This window comes from Vitis vinifera, chromosome 4 (assembly GCF_030704535.1).
Source record: "Vitis vinifera cultivar Pinot Noir 40024 chromosome 4, ASM3070453v1".
Taxonomy (NCBI): domain Eukaryota; kingdom Viridiplantae; phylum Streptophyta; class Magnoliopsida; order Vitales; family Vitaceae; genus Vitis; species Vitis vinifera.
Genome location: NC_081808.1, coordinates 9,880,370 through 9,901,843, shown reverse-complemented (window position 1 = coordinate 9,901,843; position 21,474 = coordinate 9,880,370).

Below are 21,474 nucleotides of genomic sequence, written 5' to 3'. Positions count from 1 at the left end.
ATTTATAAGTAAAATTTAAATGACACTAAGGGATTATTATTGAGAATATAAGTTTAGATTTTTAGATTTGAGAATTAGATGTGAAATATTAAGAATCAGATCTAAGAATTCAAGTAGAGGATATCTTTGTTCTTCTACTATTTTCTTGTACTTAAATTTTAAATCCCAAAGAATCGTAAGTAATCCATCTGGATTTGGGCTTCTATATAGTGTAATGTTCCCACATATGAGAGATAATTTGGGAGAAAATCTTTTATTTATTATCCAAAATGTAAGAGATACTTTTCTATTAATACCATATGATATGATAAGAAAAGAATTTTAGGGGAGATAGTTACGGGGATTGTTTTTCCTTTTCTTGTTGCAATCATGATATGCAGCTTAATTACATAACAATTGAAGATAACAATAAAAATGTGATGCTTACAATAAAAAAAATATAAAATTCCATTTTTTACCATAAGTTTTAAACTAGGCAATTATTTTACCTCTCACACTAGAACAAAATACAATTAGGAAAGTCCCCTTTAGCAAGATGTCCTTTTTTTTTTTTCTTCATTTGTTCCTCCTTGAATACTAATTACTTGATAATCATGATGAATTATTTCTATAAATTTCGATATCTATAAGAAAGTCAAAGGAAAAATACAATATTTTATTAATTTATATCTCGAAATTTGAATCATGGTGAATTTCATTTAAATGTTTGTTAAAATTAGGTCATGTTTGGTTGATAAAATAAGGTAATAGAAATGTGTTAATTTTTCCTAATGTAAATATAAAGAACTCATTTCCTTCTACCATTTGGTAATTCATTTGTCTGGGAATGGAGGTCATACATGTTGAAATTTGAAAGATGAAATTTTCAATCCTTAAATACCATATGCATCAAATATTAAAATTAATATCTTATATAACAATCCAAATACCATATTAATTAAATGATATCAGCTATGATATGTAACTTTAAAAAATAATGGATAATTTTAAAACCCTCTAATGTTGCATTAATAACACCCTTAAATATCTAATAAAATTGTAAAGCAAAAAAACAATTAAATCATTTATATTATAAATGAACAAAGAAGTGATATAGAAATTATGACTGTCACACGAAAAAAGCATGCTCCTTTGAAATACTGGCGTTAGGGCTTGTTTTTTCTTTTTTGCACGGGTATTTATTAGACTTATTAAATGATTTTAATTTTTTGTAATTCCGTGTTTCCAAATGGTAATCAACATCAATGTTTGATTTTTCTATTATTCATTTCCGAAGAAAAAAAAACCTATTTTATTTTGAAAAGACACACAATTATGACATAGTGTTCAATTGCCTCACCCGGGATTGGTCATGTTTGATTAAGATATTGAATATAATTCATGAAAATTTAGTAGATGTACTTAGAAATGAACTTAGTTCGATTAGAGGCAAACTTGTCCAATAAGATGTAGAATTTATTACTGAAATAGTAATTATCAAGTTCAATTGCAATAGACTAAACATTATTGAAATATATATAGAGTCTTGCGTAGGTTTATATATAAACTCTAATAGGATTAATTCTTAGTATAGCTCAATTGCACATATAGAATTCGAGTTCCATACTAAATTTATAACTTTGATAATTCTTAACCCAGTAAAATATCTACACATAATGGATCAAATTGAATCACCTCACCATAAGGAAAACATTCAAAGTGATTTTCAAGAATTAATTATGTCGGGTGCAAGAGAGATATGAACAGATATTTGAATGGAGAGCCTTCCGACACTGTCATCGACTAATTTATTTTAATAATAACATCATTTATGTATATTTTCCTTAGAATTTATATTTTTACTTCGAAATTGATAGCCCATATTATCAAGAACGCATATTTTCCATGCATACCACTTCAATGACTACTCTAAATAAGATTTTTAGAGAATCACATAAATAGTTTATTTATTTATTTATTTGATCTAAGAATAGACAAATATTCAAGGAGTAATGTAAATGATCGGTTCTTCTTAGTGTCTTTTCCTTAGATCCTAAGCTGATTCGTCATTCTAGTCATGTATTGGATTTGGACCTGTAGGTGTTTCTCGATATATTTTAAAGGCGTTCGCTCCCATATGATCCTTTATTTTCTGATGTATTGAGTCTGCATCTCCGGAAGATTCTCGATAGATTCCATAAGCTTCACTATTCATTGGATCCTCAATTCCATGATGTATTGGGTCAGGACCTCCAGGTGATTCTCGAAGATTTCGATGAGCTTGTGAATAGGAACACACAATGAGTGTTAGGAGGACAATAATGAATGGTTTTGAAACTCGCCCCATGGTGTTATTGAAGATTAGCTAAATTTTGATTTGAGTGGAATGGTAACAAGTTTCTCTATTTATAAGCCAAATTTAAATGATACTAAAGGGATTTTTATTGAGAATATAAGTTTAGATTTTTAGATTTGAGAATTAGATGCGAAACATTAAGAATTAGATCTAAGAATTCAAGTAGAGGATATCTTTGTTCTTCTACTATTTTCTTGTACTTAAATTTTAAATCCCAAAGAATCGTAAGTAATCCATCTGGATTTGGGCTTCTATATGGTTTAATGTTCCCACATATGAGAGATAATTTGGGAGAAAATCTTGTATTTATTATTCAAAATGTAAGAGATACTTTTCTATTAATACCATTTGATATGATAAGAAAAGAATTTCAAGGAAGATATTTGCGGGGAATTTTTTTCCTTTTGTTGGTGCAATCACGATACGCCGCTTAATTACATAACAATTGAAGATAACAATAAAAATGTGATGCTTACAATAAAAAAAAATATAAAATTCCATTTTTTGCCATAAGTTTTAAACTAGGCAATTATTTTACCTCTCACACTAGAACAAAATACAATTAGGAAAGTCCCCTTTAGCAAGATGTCCTTCTTTTTTTTTTTTTTCATTTGTTCCTCCTTGAATACTAATTACTTGATAATCATGATGAATTATTTCTATAAAATTTGAAATCTATAAGAAAGTCAAAGGAAAAATACAATATTTTACTAATTTATATCTCGAAATTTGAATCATGGTGAATTTCATTTAAATGTTTGTTAAAATTAGGTCATGTTTGGTCGATAAAATAATGTAATAGAAATGTGTTAATTTTTCCTAATGTAAATATAAAGAACTCATTTCCTTCTACCATTTGGTAATTCATTTGTCTGGGAATGGAAGTCATACATGTTGAAATTTGAAAGATGAATTTTTCAATCCTTAAATACCATATGCATCAAATATTAAAATTAATATCTTATATAACAATCCAAATACCATATTAATTAAATGATATCAGTTATGATATGTAACTTTAAAAAATAATGGATAATTTTAAAACCCTCTAATGTTGCATTAATGGCACCCTTAAATATCTAATAAAATTGTAAAGCAAAAAAACAATTAAATCATGTATATTATAAATGAACAAAGAAGTGATATAAAAATTATGATTATCACACGAAAAAAGCATGCTCCTTTGAAGTAGTGGCGTTAGGGCTTGTTTTTTCTTTTTTGCATAGGTATTGATTAGACTTATTAAATGATTTTAATTTTTTGTAATTCCTTGTTTCCAAATGGTAATCAACATCAATGCTTGATTTTTCTATTATTCATTTCGGAAGAAAAAAAACCTATTTTATTTTGAAAAGACACACAATTATGGCAGTGTTCAATTGCCTCATCCGGGATTGGTCATGTTTGATTAAGATATTGAATATAATTTATGAAAAGTTAGTAGGTGTACTTAGAAACGAACCTAGTTCGATTAGAAGCAAACTTGTCCGATAAGATGTAGAATTCATTACTGAAATAGTAATTATCAAGTTCAATTGCCATGGACTAAACATTATTGAAAGATATATAGAGTCTTGCGTAGGTTTATATATAAACTTGAATAGGATTAATTCTTAGTATAGCTCAATTGCACATATAGAATTCGAGTTCCATACTAAATTTATAACTTTGATAATTCTTAGCCCAGTAAAATATCTACACATAATGGATCAAATTGAATCACCTCACCATAAGGAAAACATTCAAAGTGATTTTCAAGAATCAATTATGTCGGGTGCAAGAGAGATATGAACAGATATTTGAATGGAGAGCCTTCCGACACTATCATCGACTAATTTATTTTAATAATAACATCATTTATGTATATTTTCCTTAGAATTTATATTTTTGCTTCGAAATTGATAGCCCATATTATCAAGAACACATATTTTCCATGCATACCACTTCAATGACTACTCTAAATAAGATTTTTAGAGAATCACATAAACAGTTTATTTATTTATTTATTTGATCTAAGAATAGACAAATATGCAAGGAGTAATGTAAATGATCGATTCTTCTTGGTGTCTTTTCCTTAGATCCTAAGCTGATTCGTCATTCTAGTCATGTATTGGATTTGGACCTGTAGGTGTTTCTCGATATATTTTAAAGGCTTTCGCTCCCATATGATCCTTTATTTTCTGATGTATTGAGTCTGCATCTCCGGAAGATTCTCGATAGATTCCATAAGCTTCACTATTCATTGGATCCTCAATTCCATGATGTATTGGGTCAGGACCTCCAGGTGATTCTCGAAGATTTCGATGAGCTTGTGAATAGGAACACACAATGAGTGTTAGGAGGACAATAATGAATGGTTTTGGAACTCGCCCCATGGTGTTATTGAAGATTAGCTAAATTTTGATTTGAGTGGAATGGTAACAAGTTTCTCTATTTATAAGCCAAATTTAAATGATACTAAAGGGATTTTTATTGAGAATATAAGTTTAGATTTTTAGATTTGAGAATTAGATGCGAAATATTAAGAATTAGATCTAAGAATTCGAGTAGAGGATATCTTTGTTCTTCTATTATTTTCTTGTACTTAAATTTTAAATCCCAAAGAATCGTAAGTAATCCATCTAGATTTGGGCTTCCTTATAGTGTAATGTTCCCACATATGAGAGATAATTTGGGAGAAAATCTTTTATTTATTATTCAAAATGTAAGAGATACTTTTCTATTAATACCATATGATATGATAAGAAAAGAATTTTAGGGAAGATATTTGCGGGGAATTTTTTTCCCTTTTTTGCTGCAATCATGATATGCTGCTTAATTACATAACAATTGAATATAAGAATAAAATGTGATGCTTACAATAAAAAAAATATAAAATTCCATTTTTCACCATAAGTTTTAAACTGGGCAATTATTTTACCTCTCACACGAGAACAAAATACAATTAGGAAAGTCCCATTTGGCAAGACGTTTTTTTTTTTTTTTTTTTTCCATTTGTTCCTCCTTGAAGACTAATTACTTGATAATCATGATGAGTTATTTCTGTAAATTTTGATATCTATGAGAAAGTCAATGGAAAAATACAATATTTTACTAATTGATATCTCGAAATTTTAATCATGGTGAATTTCATTTAAATGTTTGTTAAAATTAGGTCATGTTTGGTTGATAAAATAAGGTAATAGAAATGTGTTAATTTTTCCTAATGTAAATCTAAAGGACTCATTTCCTTCTACCTTTTGGTGATTCATTTGTATAGGAATGGAAGTCATACATGTTGAAATTTGAAAGATGAATTTTTCAATCCTTCAATACCATATGCATCAAATATTAAAATTAATATCTTATATTACAATCCAAATACCATATTAATTAAATGATATCAGTTATTATATGTATCTTTATATCAGATGCAGGAGAGATATGAATAGATCTTTGAATGGAAAGTCTTCCACCACTATCATCGACTAACTTATTTTAATAACAACATCATTTATATATATATATATATATTTTTACTTGGAATGTATATTTGTACTTTTAAAATTATAACCTGTATAACTAAGAACACATATTTGCCCCACACATCAATTCAACAATTACTCTAAATAAGCTTTCTGGAGAATCATATAAACAATTTATTTATTCATGTGATCTAGGACTAGACAAATATAAAAACAGTAATGTAAATGATTGGTTCTTCTTGGTGTCTTTTCCATAGACCTTAAACTTACTTCTCATTGTAGTTAAGTATTGGATTTTGACCTATAGGTACTTCATGATATATTTTATAAGCATTTGTTCCCATATGACCTTTTATTTTTTTATGGATTAGGTCTGGACCTCTTGATGATTCTCGATAGATGTCATAAGCATTGTTTTCGAAATGACCCTTAATTTTGTAATGTATTGGATTTGGTCATTCTGGAGCCATTCGATAAATTCCATAAGTGTTTGTTCCTCCTTGGCCCTCTATTTTGTTGTGTATTGGATTTGGTCCATCTAGAGTTTCTCGATTGGGTTTATAAGTACCCCTTCCTCTTTGATCCTCTATTTTGTGATGTATTGGTTCAAAATCTTGTGGTGTGTAGACCCTGCATTTTGTTCTCTTAGCACATGTGACACTAGGTGCCTTCATGTACTTCTCTCTTCACTCATAGTCATCCATTGGTTGCCTTTCAAGCTTAGTTTAGGCCTTACTTAGATATTTTTTAGGATAGATTCCACTTGGATGCTTCTATATGCCTAGTTCATTTAGTTTAGTTTTTGAATTTGATTTCTTGATTTCGAGTATAAGTGAACTTTGGCTTTATTTTAGATCTTTGATTTGAGATGAATTTTTTGTCTTTGGTTGTACGAGTTTGACATTTTTTTTATTAGTATTTATTGAGTCCGTTTAACATCTTGATTCATTTGATTGCAAACATGATATTTGTATTTGTGTTTGTTTTATTTACTTTTTATCTTATTTTTTATTCTTATTTTTATTATTATTATTGTTATTTTTGCATGAGATTTGTACTTTGATTTCTTTTACACATGTGTGATTAATGATTGATTTTAAATATGCACGTAATTGACACACTAATTGTTAATTGCGTAACTTTGATGTTTAATTTTCAAATTGCATGATTTTTCCTTTAATCCTTATTCTATTTTTGCATGGGATTTGAGTGTTATATATTGAAGATTTTGGTTGCTGGAAATTAAAAGGATGGGTGTTGATTTTGGTGGCCTAGCAGTTGGAATTGGATTGTTAAATTATAATGAAATTCATGAGAATACTGGGTGCACCTCAACTATGCCTCACCAATTGCCTAAGTGTACTTTTTTGGGGGGGATCCCACCTTTGCATGGCCATGCATGGCCGTTTGGGTGAATGTCATCCTCTTTATATGCATCCAGTCAACTAGACATAACTTATGGACACCCACGCAACATGTTAGTGTAATGAGCCAAGCACGTCGGCAAGAGAATGCATGATCCACTAGAATTTGAAAAGGTAAGAAAGCATAAAAGAAGAGAGAGAATTGGAAAATATGAAAGGCTGGATTTTCAAAGAATTTTGAAAAACCAAAAGGAGAGGCTATTTTTACAAAATAAAAATATTCTGATAAAATAGGGGTGGTAAAAAAAACATTGGATTAGAGAAAGAAGTTTTAACAGAGAGAAATGAGAAAAAGATATTGATCGGTCGGTTTCCCTTCTGAGTAAGTTCTTTACTATAAAACCCCTGCTCCTTGCTAGACTCCTATCATTGACTATTTTTGTCATTTATTGCATGTTTGGGGTATGGCCATTAGGGGCCACATACATTTGTTATGGATTCTGTTATGGTGAATTCACAATATTTCAATAAACACCAGGATTTTTCTAGCATTTCTTTGTGCAAAATTAAATAGGTAATACCAACTAGCAGCAATAAATAAATAAACTCATGCAACGGAAAAATAAATCAGACACCAAAATTTTTACATGAAAAACCCCCCAATGCGAAGGGAAAAACCACGGGACCTAGTCCAGTTCAATCTTCCACTAGCAACAATAATGGGTTACACCTGTCTTCTCTAGAATAATCTCTAGAGGCTACCAAATACATCAAAAACACATAAAGCCTTGGACTATATAATCTCTCTTGGCAAAAAAACAAGGAAAATTGGAGAAATAATACCCAAAAACACGTCCTTACTGTTCACGGGTAGTAATACTAGTTCCCGAGCTCAAAATCTGATTTCCACCGTTCAGATTGTAGCTACTCGAGTTTCAAACCTTTCCTTCAAATTTCAACTTGATCGGACCATGGATGAAGCAAGATCGGCGCTTTGATGAAATTTGGGCAATGAGATATGTTTTTCTTTTTTCTCTTCTCTTCTCTCTATTTTTCCTTTCCCCAATCACTTTTTGTTTTTGTTTTTATTATTATTATTATTGTAACTGACTTGGGCCCTAAACATATGGGGCCCACTCCCTCACATACGAGGGAGCCCAACAGATTCTTTGCTTGTTTTAATTATCTTTGATATTCTTCTTTTCTTTTTGTTGCTTGGGAGTCATTTGTTTGTTCGGTTGTGGAATACAAAGGATGCATGGTGAGCTTTATAGGGTTATGGTTTGTTTGCACATTTATGGTTGTTGATTTATTCACTGCTCTATTTGTCATGCATTGTTTAGACTTAGGTTGACTCTGTTTCGTTTTCACCATGTGGCATGTTTGGATATTGATTTCATTTTCATTTTTCATTTTTCATTTTTAATCCACCTCGAGTTCTCTTTGCTCGATTAGGCCCATGGATTGAAACGTTAAATGTGGTTTTTGTTGATTCCCTTTGTTTCCATCTTTTGTGCTCTGTTCTTGCCCTTCTCTGTTTATTGTCTCTGTATTTATTGTTGATATTGGTCCAACTATGCTACCTATGACACTGTTAGGGAAGCATCGACCCTCTGATTACCCTTTTTCATGGCCTACTAATGTGTTCCTCTTGGTGGAGAATTGGGTGTTGGACCCACAACCCTACCTTCTAATGATACGTTCATGCAGATGTTGTGAATTTCAGGATGAGATGGGTTGTAGGATGTTTACAGTGATATCAGGAGCTAAGTGCATCTGACAGTTTGAGTGATCTTGGTGGTGATGGCCATTGTGGTGATTGTGGGAATGATGATCCGACCAAGTACAATTGCAGCTGAGATTAGGATATGTAAACCAACAAGGAAAGAAACTGGTGATGAGCGATGAATATTTTTAGAGGTCTATCCAGACACCTTTGGTATTCACTCCTTATAATATGAAGACTTGTGCAGTGAGCTAGGAATTTTTTGGAGGAGATATCTCATAAGGACACTATTTTATGGAACGTGTTGATTTTTGCCACATTCGCAATAGGCAGACCCGGGATGCTCTGATATTGTCGATTATTATGTAGAGTATAGCAAATAAGCTTGAACCGGATGATGTTATTTGCTTTTTTTCCTTCAAGCTTATGCTAAGTTGGGAGCGTTAGTATTCGGTGAACAAATTCATAATTATATTGAAGAACATGGATGTGATGGTGCTCTCAATTTATGTTTTTCTCTCATAGCAATGTATTCACAACATGGAGATGTAATACCTAGGTTTTTAAGGACACATCAGATTCTAGGAGCATAAAGTCTTTCATAAAATTGTGAGTCAAATGGTCAAAAAAAGTGGTGAAGATCCACGTGTTAGTATCTAATTGGGAGAGATTTTGGAAAAGTTGGTCAAAAGTCAATAGTTTGAAAATTTTGCCACGTCATATGTAAGGAGTGGAAATTTTAGAAATTAAATTTAGATTTTGAGAAAAATTTAGCCATCAAATAATTTAGATTAGGTTTTGAAAATTTGAATATTAAGTACGTTACAAGAATTAATTTAATTATTATCGGATAATTATAAAAAAAATCGTAGTAAGAAAAACTTGGTAAAAAAATATATTATATCAAATTGTTATAATGGATAATTAAAAAGAAATAACGAATCAATTTGATCTTTTATAATTGGAATTAAAATTAATAGAATTACGAAACATTAAACGGAGTTGAATTGAAATTAAATTAAGAGTAAATTATGATATGTGAATTTAGAAGAAAAAAAAATGCAAAAGGGTAAATTAATTAAATGTGAATTTTATGAATTTAACTTTTGAAATTTTGATGCAATTGAATAATTTGAAAAATGAAATAAATTAAATAAAAGTTATACCAAAGAGTTGAGAAATTGATTTTTATATATATATATATAAATTGAATTACTAATTAATTTATGAAATTAAGTTTTAGAATATTACTTAAATTTTTGTTGGTAAATAAATATTGGTAAAGTTAACAGGATAAGGGTTATTACAAATTTCAACTTCTTGGTTACCGAAAAATTATTTTATATATTTAATATTTGTATGAAATTGATTTTTTTTAATAATTAATTATATCATGTTTTAAGTGAATTTCAAAGTAAAAATGTTTCAGGTAATTATAGTCAAATTATACTTTTTGAAGAGCAGACTTGTAGTAAATTAAATTACGAATACGATAGTATTTTTGGTGAGGTGAAAAATCATAAGTTGAGTATAATTCATAATTATGGAAGGTGAGTTTAAGATTAATGGTTTTAATTTATTAAGAAAAATGGACGTGTGTGGTATTTTAAGATTTGTTTTAATAATATTATAATATATATATATATATATATATATATATATATATATATATATATATAAAGTGAGTGAGATTGGCGTGAAGAAAGAAAAAAAAAAAAACAAAAGGACGAAGAGGGAGAGTTGCAGGAGCGTCGGTAGATGGTGGGAGAAAAATGGGTCGTCGACTTTGGGATGCCCGTGGACCTACCAAATAATGTCTGTTTTGTGTAAAATTCTGGAAGAATATTCTATTCAATGCGAGGAACACTCCTACGGTGTCCAATTTTAGTTTCAACAGTTATATTTTTCAAATTTAAGATAGGGTTGTTTAACCCTATAACTTTAATTAAATATTTTTTTTTCTTGAAAAAATTTATAGATCTTGGCGTTATGAGTTAAATAGGTAATGTTTGTGATGTAGGAATTTTATTGGATGATTGGGAATATTTTTGGAATTTTTGTGATTTCGGGAAAAAAAATTTGGTTGATAAATGGTTGCTTTTAGGTTGTTAAAATTATTGGAATTATTGGAAAATTATGAAATTCTGGTATAATTTATTATTTATTGATATGTGTTTTTTTTTTAGAATTATTGGAATATTTTTGGTAATTTTATTGTGGAAAAATAATTATATTTGATTATTAGAAATTATTGGAGTTGTGGAAAATTATGGAATGTTGGTATAGATTATGTTTAATTGAGATGTGAATTATTGGAAATTTATTGGTTGCTTTAGGTAATTTTATTGTGGAAAAATAATAATATTTGATTATTAGAAATTATTGGACTTGTGGAAAATTATGGAATGTTGGTATAGATTATGTTTAATTGAGATGTGAATTATTGGAAATTTATTGGTTGATTTTGGAAATTTTATTGTGGAAAAATAATTATATTTGATTATTGGAAATTATTGGAGTTGTGGAAAATTATGGAATGTTGGTATAGATTATGTTTAATTGAAATGTGAATTATTTGAAATTTATTGGTTGCTTTTGGTAATTTTAGTGTGGAGAAAATAATTATATTTAAATATTGGAATTATTGGAATTGTTGGGAAATTTTAGAATTTGTGGTATGATTGTAATTCCAATGATATTTGGACTAACTGAAAATTTATGTGATATTGGTGATACTTGTGAATGAGGGTAATTAACATCATGGCATTCATTTGCATCATGGTTGTATGAAGAAACGATAAAAACTGTGAAAAGTGCATGAAATGGAAAAAGAAAGAAAAAAAATAAAATAGTGATGAAAAGTAAAGGCCCGTGTGAGGCGAATTAAGAAGGGAGAGAGATCCCTAGGGTGAAAGCCCTAGAAGTTTACCCCAAGAAGACTCCGAATGGGGAGTGTATTTGGGTATAGACGCATATTCTTTGGTGAAACCCCGAAAACGACAGTGCATTGTGTGATTGCATGTAAGCATTTGCATCATGGCTGCATTTGGAAGAAGTCTTTGTATTATTTATTAAGTGTATGTTTGAATATATTATTAAAGACTAAAATGACTTGTTTGTTATGTAAATTTAGAATTGTTGATATGCTAAACATATGATTGAATAAGGAAAATGATAATTTTTATTGGTTTAAATTTGTATGGTTGGAGTTTCTTTTAGTGTGTATAAAGTAAAGGTAATATTATATTTTGGCATATGGTTGTATTTTATTGACCTAGAATTTCTAGCCTATTTGGGTGTAACACACCCTACTGAGCAACGTGGAAATGTTCACCTCTTTATTTTCTAAAATTTTTAGATACAGATATAGTTTCAAAAGGACCAAAGAAAGTTCAAGAAGTGTTCCAGAAAGCAAAAGAACCATAATAATAGTTGTTTTTAAATGTATATTACTCTTTTGATATGTATAATAGACTTTTGTAAGTTAAATTATATTTTATTAGTTTGTAAAATATTTTTGAAAATATTTTTTTTTGACTTAAAGATTAATGTAAATATTTGAACTTTTGGGTAGGAAGATGATTGGTGGTCTTATTATAATTGTGATCAGGAGATAGTGTGATGGTTGGTTTTGAAAAAATAAATAAATAAATAAAGTGTTTTGATTAATTATCAGTGTGGATAGAAGTAACCCTTAGGGTCAAACCTTTGACCTGGGATCGAGTTCTGGGTTGTCCAGAATTTGGGGTGTGACAGGAGACATTGAGGCTGCTTCCTAGTCTTTTCTGTGGCACCTATATGGAAAAGGAAATGAAGAACTTCCTAGAGAACTAATCCTATCCACCATCAGCCTCCACATGCACTTAATCTGCATGGATAATTGTCTTCTCAGTTTGCTGAAATGAGCGGGATTCACAACAGCAAAGAACGTTGTTATTAATTTTAACTCTCCTCAAGATGTTGAAGTGACTTCCAAGAAATTGCATGTGATTGTTTCTGGAAACGATCCAATTGTCGAAGGCTTTGTTGATGTCATAAGACTTTCTTGGGCTACACATTTGATGTTAGTACAAGATGGGACTGTTGCAACAGAGACAATTTCAAGTGCTTCATTCAATGACTTAGGTTACACCTGTTCATGCTTGGAAATCATTTTTCTCTGACAATGTTTTCCAGTTTTTGCTGGGCTATGCCTTTCAAATTGCTGCCTACGAGAATGATGATAGTCTCTGATCGTGTGCAATCTTGCTATGGGAAATGTAGGGTCTGTTGTCAGGCTCATACGGGTAAATATGTAGATGCTACAGTTACTGTCTTAAAGAACCTGCTGGTTTGTCTTGGGATGTTCTTCTAGAAGAGTTTAGCCAACCTAGGAACCCCATGCTTTCACAAAGGAAGCTGATAGCAGCACTCTGGAGCATGGGTCAAAGTCGCGGTATCATTCATTGATTCGGAGGATCATAAGACATATCGGTATCGGTGTCTCGGTTCGGTATCGGGCGATACATAAATTAATATAATTAAAATTTTCAAAAAATTATAAAAATATTATATAAATTAAAAAATAAAATAGATATAATTAAATAAGCTAAAAATTTTAATAATACAATTTTTTTTCACATTTAGCTCAAAGTTATTTATGATAATATTAAAAATTGAGGATTTAATTCTCACTTTGTCATATAAACATTTTAATTTATCATTAAACCTCATATATACCTTTCATATCATTTTACTTTAGCAAATCGAGTACTCAGTTTTCCTAATTAGTTATTATTAAATCATATTAAAGTGTTTATATGAAAGGTATTTTCCATGTAAATTGGCCTTAATTCTCCGAGTAAATCCGTATAAAAGGCATCTTTTTTACTTTACTAATTTGAGCCCCCAATCTCCCGTCCTCGCCATCATTGCTGTCAAGACCCACAACAGAACTCCCAATCACCCACCCTCGCACGCCACCATACTGTCAAGACCCACAACAGACGACACCACCTGCAATCACAAATTTGTAACCGTTCCTAACATGGGAGGGGGAGCAATCTGACTGTGAGGGGTTATCTTGTCGGCGTCGCTGATGAAATATTCAGTCCACTTGACGAGTCACCACCGTCGACACCAAAGCTCCACCCTCCAGTAATGCTCGATTTTGAGGAAAATTAGGTAAATAAATCCTAAATCATGCCCTCATCCTTCGGTGGTTTCTCCACTTATTTAACGGGTCACGGTTAGGGTTTTTTCTTCTTCATCTTCTTTGATCTTCTCATTGATGGTTTAAAATTTCAAAATAGATGTTTGCTTTTGGAAGGGCAATCTCTAATTTTTTTAAAAAAAAATTTTATGAAACTTTTGAAAATTCTCTGTAACCTAACCAAGTCAACCGAGTTAACTTGAAAACTTAGATGAGTCAACCAAGTCTAACCGATTCCTAGTCGACTTCGTGCATTATACCGTATCTGATATCAGTCTCATCATGGCAAGTATCGAGGCGGATATGACTCAGCCGAGTTGTACCGGACTCAGCCGATACTTTGAACCCTACTTTGGAGCTAGTATTCCCTAGAATGAAACTAGAAAATCATGGGTTGAGGATCACATTCGGGAACTTCTCATGAAACAGGGGAGAATTAGATTGAGTTTTCCCAGAGCATGCCATCTGCTAAGAGAAAGGAAATATAGTAAAGATTGTTGTTTTCAGTCTCCAAAATCATCCATACTTGACGATGAATCTTCTTCAAGAGAGGATGACGAACCAAACAGTTTTTCTACTGCCTCCGGTATAAGCACATGAAGCACAGCCTAGTAGCATGCAAACAGCTCAGAATTTCCCTTTGTATCTTCTTAGGCCCATGGCAAAAACGAGTCCAAATTTATTCTCATTTGGCCTTCTCTTGGTGGGACCCTAAAATCAGTGTGGCATTTGTCATCCATTCAGCTGCCAAATTCATGCAGTTCCTATGACGTTTTGATGCCTTTCAAGTGCAACAAATTAAAAGCTGGTGGTTTACTAATCAACTATATTGGCAGTTCCTTTCGAAGACCATTGTAGATACACTAAGTATTGCCTTTTGGGGCTATTCCAGAGCCAATTTTTAATGGTTTAGGTGGTGTTTGTTTTTTACTTAATTCTAAATAGAACCTTAATGTTTAATAGTGTTAAATATTAGGTTGTTTGTTTTTATAGTATTTTATGTCTATTAAGTATTAAAAAGTAAAGAAAAACCAATATGTTATTTTTTCTACTTAGAAAAACTACATATTTTGGCTTTTTCTATTTAGTAAAAAGTTCATAATAAGTCATAAAAAAATAGAAAAACAAATCACCTAAATTCTAAAAACAAATTGCTTTTAGCAAAAAGCCAAAAAAAAAACCACCAGGTAATTTGCTTTACTTTGAATTAGTCAATCCAGCTTATGAAGACGACCAAAGAAGCAGAACCTATATAGAGATGACCACGAATGAAAATATATTCAGAAATCACTTCAGATATGGAATGAGAAGAGAAGAATCAAGCCATCTGGACCCACAGCAGTCACCTTTGTTCCTCCAGTTGCGGGTTCCTCAGTTTTTCGAAAGTGTTCGGCAATGCTTTGCACAGAATCTATCAATGGGTTGTTTGGCTATGAAGGTATGGAAGTCATAAACCTAGAGGAGGGCAAAAGAATATACAGAGAAGGAAGACTCCTTGTTCCCCATGAAGACTACATGCATGACCACCCTATAGCAAAACCATGACTTCATCGCTTGCTTCCGACCTCGTGTTTCATCTTTCAAAGTGGCCATTCTTGAAGCTTTTCCTGTTCTCTATTCATTGAATGTTTTAGTGGGACAGCTCCATGCAGAAGCTGGGAGAGGTCAGTTCGAAATGACTTTAGGACATACAGTTTGTAGCCATGCTGATGACAGCCGGGTCTCCACACATGAAGACAAGACTGCTCGGGGAAGAAAGGTTGACACGCTACAAGAGATTCCAATGGACACAGTTCATTACAAAGAATTCTTTAGACAAGGTTGTGCTGGTGATGTTCCTGTTTTCCTTGCAAAGCCTTGGACATACATGGATTTGAGTGGTAAATCAGCTGGCCCACTTGCAGCTTATTGTAAGCTACCTCTTGATAGCGTTGTTGTGTTTCATGATGACATAGGCTTGCCATGGGGGTTACTCCGTCTTCACCACAAAGGAGGGCGTAGAAACCATAATGGATTGATGAGCGTAATTTTATATTTTAGAGGCAATAGAGAATTTCTGCGGCCAAGAGTTGATGTCGGAAAACCAGTAATTGATCCTCACTTTCACTCGACAGCCAATCTCAGAAACAGCAATACCATTCACTTCCGTGTTTGGAAAATTGATTTCTCCAAAGCTTCGTGCTACCCAGATATCATTCTAAATTGCCAAACTGGAAGTACAGAAAATCACCTTGTCCCAGGTTCCCGGACTTCCCACCAACCCTTTTTCTCATTCCTTCCTTTTTCTCACTCCTTCCACCAAGGATTGAAATATCGATAAATATAGATATATCGCTATTTGAATTTTACGAATATATCGAAAATATCATAAAAACATCGATAAATATTCTAACAAAAATATCAATGAGATAAAAATTATTCAAAATTCCTGAGAATGCTTAAAAAAAACTCTAAAAATAATAAAATAAACAAAAATACGCATATTAAAGTTATTTTGTAAGCATAATTAACATGATTAAAGATAATATTTATCCAATTTTTATAAATAAAAAAATAGTTTTCATTCCTTTAATATGTTTGTATTCATTTATTTTAAAAATTAAAAAATATTTTTATTAAAACATGTTTTATTACATTTTAAATAAAAAAATTAAATTTATTTACAAAAAATATTCTATTTGAAATTTAATTTCTAAAATTCTATTACAAATATGTGGTGATAATTTTTTCTATTAACATTAATTTATTTAAATAATTAAAATGATTAATAATTTATCTTATCAAATTAATTTTAATTTATAAGAATATTAGGACTTCGTTAATTTTTTTTATATTGTAGCAATTTTTTAGTAAAATTGAATTTATAATACTTTAAAATAAAAACATTTAAAATTAAATAAAATTAAAAGGATAAATAAAAAAAATTAAGAGTAAAGTGATAGTAATTTTTAAAAATAGGATTAATGAGATAAATATGAAAGTAGTTAAAAATAAAAGGATAATATAAAATAAAATGATAATAAATTTTAAAATGAATAATTAAAAAATAAAAAAAGGATAAATATTAAATTAAAAAAAAAAACTTTCAAAAAATTGGTGATTTTTTCAAACTACCCTCTACCACACATGCTCCTAGGTTCCAATTTTTCACTCCAAAATCGAAATTTCGCTGATATATCGACGATTTTTCCAATATTGCTGTGATTTTTGTCTAACCAATTATAGGAAGCCGATTTCATTTCAGCCACCGTCAATATCCGATTTTTTGCCGATATTTCGATGAAAAAATCCAATTTTTCAAACCTTGCTTCCCACATGCGTACATGGCCACATGTATGTCATATGCTCTTTTCTTCACCCTTGCTTTCAAAAACTAATTTTCAAAATTCTGTTTTTCAAATAGCTTTAGTTGAAAATTAGTATCTCAAGTAACCATAAAGGATACTTTCTCTACAAGGGAGCCAAAGGAATCTTCCAGATCTGCTGATTGGGATCGTAAGTTGGATCAGGAAAAAAAGACTCAATCAACCTATGGTGGTACTTCTTCAAGCTCTAGAGACAAGGAGAAGAATAAACTACAAATGCAGGGGGTGCAACAAGATGAATCTCCTAACAATGAGCATTCTTAAGATGCTAAGTTATCGAAAGAACCGTTAGGGCAACAACTTATGTTGATTAGAATCCTTCAATTGGCAAAGACTAGACTAAACGTAAATTGCAATCTCCTTTAAAACAACAGAGAGATTCAGTGGTAAAATCAAGGAGTTTTAGCCATAATATAATGAAAGAACAATCAAACCAACCTGCAAGTGCACATGGTTGGCATTCTCTTATTGCAAAAGGTTGGAATGATGTTGAAAGGATATCTTAATGGAGCCAAAGGGAATTCATTGTGAAAAAAGGATCAATATAAAAATTCACATGGTTGAGGCTCGACATCCTTGATTTTAATTTTCCCTTCAATATTGATTCTAGTGATATGATTGTTTGATTTTTGGCTGGCATCAATTTGCTTTATGATTCATATGAGATTGTTTTACACTCATTATTGAGCTAACCTTATTTTTCATAGAAGTGTTGATGCATGCTACCTAGGTACGCTCTCCATATTCCTATTTCAAAATCCCATGAATATGTATGTCATTTGAGAACTATATCCATGTTTGATATTGACCTTGGGCACCTTAATGTTCATTTGATTTCCCTTGATATAATGCATGTTGAACGACATAACACCTGAACTAACTTTGGTGTTTTGTCATAGCGTTTAAGTTGCAGATCTAGGTACGCATATTGTTTTCTTTATGATTGTGGTTTGAGTCCTTGTTCGGCCTACTAGAGTTAGTAGACTTTCAAAAACACCTTAACCTATCTAAGTATTCATAATCAATTGATTAATGGTCATATTTCCCTCAACTTAGCTAGTAGAGGCCTCGTTAAGGTTTATAGGGGTGCTACCTCTTTGGAGGTACCTTCCCGATAAGTAACCTGATCCCCAACCCAAACTCAAGTTTTTTGTAGACAACTTTTCCAAAAGTTAAGGGTCATTTTAGAGGTTTTTTTTCTTACTTGATTTCCCCTTTAAGAATAAATAAAGTAAGTGGCAACTTCAATTTTTTATAAAAAAATTAGTTTTCACTTTAAAAAGAGAGTCTCGCCAATCAAGTGGGGGATGCATGTGAAAAATGTGGGTCCAAAAATTGGAGACTCCATTGGAGATCGAACCCAAAATCTCTAGGTTCATAGAAGATCAAACTTGAACACTAGTTGAGGAAAATATGGCGTTTAATTGGTCAATTAGAGGGTTCCTTCCTTTTAGGCAAGGTGGTTCAGTTTGCTTGCTTGATTGATTTGATATCTCAACATGTCTTTATACTTGCTTGACTTGCATGATTAACCAATTGTCTGTTCACTTTAGCATGATATACTATCAATTATGTTTATTTAGGACATTGATGGTTTGCTATTTTACACCTATCCTTTGCATAATCGGTTGTTGCATGACTCCTTCTACATGACTACCTGCTACTTGTCTGTGTGGGACGCACTTGTATCCACTTATTTCCAAATCCCTAGTCATAGTCGACCTTGTTTCTCTTGTTCTCATATTTTATGTGAGACTTGTTACAAGCTAGTGGTTAACAATGGGCTATATCTATGTTTGGGAGCACTATTGAGAAAGTCAACATTATATTGACGCTTAGAGTCCGATCTTTGAAGACTTGTATAGCTCGAAGCTAGATTTCATGGATGCTCATGCATCTAGTGTGTTTCCTTTATTTCTTTTCGATCATAGGTTTTTAGATGCACCCACACACATCATTGTGCACAATATATTACCCTTGAGTGTTAAGAGATGTGAGAGCCTTTGCCTATAGGAAACCACCTAGGAAGTAAGGTAGTGCATGTGTGGAGGTGATGACCACCTTGCATGGAAGTAGCCCGTCTCTTTGGAGGCATGCAGAGGGTTGCATACCACTGAAGGGTATGATCATTTATGCTAAGGATCCCTTTAACCCACCCATTTTGTTTTTATAGAGTTGCCTTCACATTGTAGGTTAAGCATAAGGCCCATTAGGATTCCCTTCCTACACATGGGTGCATCTGTGGGCTTTCAAAGCTAGGTTAGTAGTGATAGGTTTAGTTACCTTCGTAGTAGCCTCTCATATACTTGCTCAGAATTTGGTACCAATCTGAGCACTTCCAGGTTACCATCCTGCATAGTTGATAGACGTTCCTTATAGAGTTTCCCTTACACTGTGTCTTATCCAATGTTTCCACTATTGTAGGAGCATTGATACATTTGATCTGGGTTCAGCTTCTTATATCAAAGTTAGAGGCAGATTGATTAGAGTGTCAAACCAGTTAGATTAAACAAATCAGATCCTGGATCCGTAGGTGGTTATTGTTGATCAATTCGTTGCTACTATGGCTTCGATCCAAGAGGCTATAGCTAGTCTTGATCAGAAGAGGATGACAACTTCTCTTGAGCTTTTTAGCTAAGTTTTCACATGTCTTTGGACATTAGGTTCAACATCTTCCATGACACCAGGGCTTGTTAGATTGATGATTTGTGATGATATTTTCACAATGATAGTTGACATGTCGTGTCTTGACTTGTTTACATTTTAGACTTAGACTCTTGGTCAACATTTGTTTGATACTAAAGGGATTTTATTGAGAATAAAAATTTAGATTTTTAGATTTGAGAATTAGATGCCAAACATTAAGAACTAGATCTAAGAATTCAAGTAGGGCATTTTTTTGTTCTATTATTTTCTTGTACTTAAATTTTAAATCCCAAATAATCGCAAGTAATCCTTTTGGATTTAGGTTTCTATATAATGTAATGTACCCACATATGAGAGATAATTTGGGAGAAAATCTTTTAATTAATATTCAAAATGTAAAAGATACTTTTCTATTAATAACATATGATATCATAAGAAAAGAATTTTAGGGAAGATATTTACAGAGATGTTTTTCCTTTTTTTCTTCTCCAATTATGATACGCCACTTCATTACATAACAATTGAAGATAAAGATAAAAAAAATTGATTTTTACTATAAAAAAAAATATTAAATTCAATTTTGCACCATAAGTTTTAAATTAGACAATTATTTTGCCTCTCACATTGTAACAAAATACGATTGGGAAAGTCCTCTTTGGCAAGACATCCACATTTTTTTCATTTGTTTCTCCTTGAATACTAATTATTTCATCATCATGATGAGTTATTTCTATAAATTTCGATATCTATAAGAAATTCAAAGGAAAAATTAAATATTTTACTAATCCATATCTCAAAATTTGAATCATAGTGAATTTCATTTAAATGTTTGTTAATATTAGGTCATGTTTGGTTGACAAAATAAGGTAATAGAAGTGTGTTAGTTTTTCCTAATGTAAATCTAAAAGACTCATTTCCTTCTACCTTTCATGATTGGTTTGTATGGGAATGGAAGTCATATACATGCTCAAATTTCAAAGATGAATTTTTAAGTCCATCAATACCATATGCATCAAATATTAAAATTAATATCTTATATTGCAATGCAAATACCATGTTAATTAAATGATATCACTTATTATGTGTATCTTTAAAAAATAATAGTTAATTTTAAAACCCTCTAATGTTGTATTAATCACATTCTTAAATATTTAATAATTATGAAGTTAAAAACCATTAAATCATTTCTATTATAAATGAACAAAGAAGTGATATAGAAATTATGATTACTCACAAAAGAAGCATGCTAATTTGAAGTAGTGGCGTTAGGGTTTGCTTTTGCTCTATTGTACAGGTATTGATTAGACTTATGAAATCATGTTTTTTTATTTTTATTTCGTGTTTCCAAATGATAATCAACAATCTATGTTTAATTTTTCTAAT